The sequence below is a fragment of the Callorhinus ursinus genome, unplaced genomic scaffold (genome assembly GCF_003265705.2).
Source record: "Callorhinus ursinus isolate GAN/ISIS: 27379988/994484 unplaced genomic scaffold, GSC_fseal_2.0 scaffold7, whole genome shotgun sequence".
NCBI lineage: Eukaryota > Metazoa > Chordata > Mammalia > Carnivora > Otariidae > Callorhinus > Callorhinus ursinus.
Window position 1 is genome coordinate 3,010,950 of NW_027397069.1, and position 2,395 is coordinate 3,013,344.

The 2,395-nt window shown below is 40.3% G+C and overlaps 1 pseudogene; it reads left to right on the forward strand.

Annotated features, from left to right (window-relative positions):
* LOC112826608 (glycoprotein-N-acetylgalactosamine 3-beta-galactosyltransferase 1-like) overlaps positions 1–2,116 on the forward strand; it is a 67,735-nt pseudogene extending 65,619 nt beyond the window's left edge.
* The last annotated feature ends 279 nt before the right edge of the window (positions 2,117–2,395 follow it).

The window sequence follows — 2,395 nt, forward strand, 5'->3', positions numbered from 1 at the left end:
AGAAAGAAAGAAAGAAAGAAAGAAAGAAAGAAAGAAAGAAAGAAAGAGAAAGAAAGAAAGAGAAAGAAAGAAAAAGGAGGGAAGGAGTGAGGGAGGAAGGAAGAACTAAGGAAAAATCTGCTTCTACCACTAGTAAAGATCTTGTTTGGCTTTGTCATAGACTGTTGCCTTTCACTCAATCCAGCCGCAAATCCTATTAGTTCTGCCTCCAAATTATATTCAGATTTAAGATCCCACCACTCTTTCCATCTTTAGTACTACCACCCTAGGCAAAGCCCTGATCTTCCCTCATCTATATTATCACAGATGCTTTCAACTGATAGACCTGCTTTGCTTTTACCTTCTTTTCTGTCTGTTCTCAACACAGAAACCAGATTGATCAAGTTAAAATGATATATTATGCCTTATCTTTACTCAAAATAGCATTTCCTAATAATTTCAGTTTATTTATTTTAAATATCTCTTCACTGTAGCATTGGAACAGTTTTTTTTTTAAGATTTTTATTTATTTTTTGACAGAGAGAGAGACAACGAGAGAGGGAACACAAGCAGGGGGAGTGGGAGAGGGAGAAGCAGGCTTCCCTGATGAGCAAGGAGCCCGATGTGGGGCTCGATCCCAGGACCCTGGGATCATGCCCTGAGCCGAAGGCAGATGCTAAACGACTAAGCCACCCAGGCGCCCAGAAGAGTTTCAAAAGGGAGCATAAGGAGATGTGCATGTTCATCCTCTGTTCCAAATGCACCTCTATATTGAAGAACCATGTGATCAGAATAGGTATCCAAATGTCTTATTAACAAGTCCCTACCTGGGATGGCTGTGCTTTGGGCTGGCAGGGCCTGGACAGGGCATGTGGTGGGGAACATGGGGTGGGAACTCTGGGTGGGAAGCACTGATGAAGGTTGTCCTTTTCCAGCTGGAATTACTCTTGAGGAGAAGACCTGAGACAAAAGACACCAGACAAAGGATAAGCACAGTGTATTTTCAAGGTACATCCACTTTCCTGTGTTGTCATCTTTATGTTGTCTGGCATCTGTGTTAAAGTCCTTCTGTCCTTCTAGCTGACTTTGGTCCTTATTATCTGAATGCCTGGCCTGAAGCTCACCACAACTAATATTAGGCTGCATGTCATGCTGCTCTCTCTGCAAAATATTAAATAGCTGAGAACATAAAAATCCAATTGCCAACAGCAGAGGAAGGATAAAACACTCAGCCAAGGCTTACAGGCCATTTCCCGAAATTGAGTTTCCCAAAATCTGCAAGGAAAGTTGAGGTACCATGAAGATGCACCATGCTTAAACTTTATCTCATGTAATTCCAGTTGGAAAGCCTAAAGAAGCAAAGCTACTTGGGCTCAGCATTATAATAAAAAGTGGTTTATGACTTCAGAAGGAAAGGAAGTCTTCCTTGCTATGGGATTAAACACCAAAGAAGGCAGAAACCAATGCTACTGGAAAACAATTAAAGTTTTTCAGTGTGTTCATGACCATCATCTAGAAGAAGAAAGCCATGACCACACCTACATCTTACTAGAGAATCTAAGCTGGCTTCTGGCAATGTACAAACCCATATCCTTCAGGAAAATATTTACGCCTTACCTAAAGCATAGCCGCATCATAGAGGAGCAGGATATATGCAGAGCAAAGAAGTTTTGGGGACTTGTTGATGCACCCAAGATGGACAAGTGCACCCAAGATGGACAAGTGCACCCAAGATGGACAAGTGCACAAGCAGCTCTTCTCCTGAAAACAGCGCTGGGGAGATGCGTGGAAATCATAAACATAGAGGCAGGAGAGCCCAGAGATCCCACAGGAAAAGAAATTTTCCATCCCTTTGGGCAGCAACACACCTTAAACAAAGGTTATCTAAACAAAAGCTTTTGGTACTAGCATTATAACTAGTATCCTCCCATAGAAGGTCCTAGTTAATGTTATGAACCTGTGGTTTCTTTCTACTATGCTGACCCTATACCACATTTATCGTCTTCAGCCGTATGGTTATGTATAGAGATATCAACCTGCCTTACCTGAGACCAGCCTAAAGGACACAAGTGAAGCATATAAAAATGAAGATCCAAAGGTGAAAATTAAGAAAACCTTAGTGGAAAAACATGAGTGAACAGAGTTTAAATATCTAACATCACACTGAAGAAAGGCTTCTGCATTTCTATTATAGAAAACTGGAATCCCAGTGAGGAGGTCTAAGTGAACAAATAAGACATATTAGAAATCTTGCATATGTATGACTGTCAATTGAAGCTTTAAATGAGCTGTGCAGTCAGTTAAAATGTGTTTTGATACAGAAACATACACATATATAAATGTGAAATATATAAAAAAATATATATAATGTGTATATATAAATGTTTTAAAGATGATGGTGGCCAGGAAGAGGAAT